Below are 275 nucleotides of genomic sequence, written 5' to 3' on the forward strand. Positions count from 1 at the left end.
AAAATTAAAAAAAAAAAGGCCGGGCGCGGTGGCTCAAGCCTGTAATCCCAGCACTTTGGGAGGCCGAGGCGGGTGGATCACGAGGTCAACAGATCGAGACCATCCTGGTCAACATGGTGAAACCCCGTCTCTACTAAAAATACAAAAAATTAGCTGGGCATGGTGGTGTGTGCCTGTAATCCCAGCTACTTAAGAGGCTGAGGCAGGAGAATTGCCTGAACCCAGGAGGCGGAGGTTGCGGTGAGCCGAGATCGCGCCATTGCACTCCAGCCTGG

Source organism: Sapajus apella, unplaced genomic scaffold (assembly GCF_009761245.1).
Source record: "Sapajus apella isolate SASKATOON/1434 unplaced genomic scaffold, GSC_monkey_1.0 scaffold14, whole genome shotgun sequence".
Lineage (NCBI taxonomy): Eukaryota > Metazoa > Chordata > Mammalia > Primates > Cebidae > Sapajus > Sapajus apella.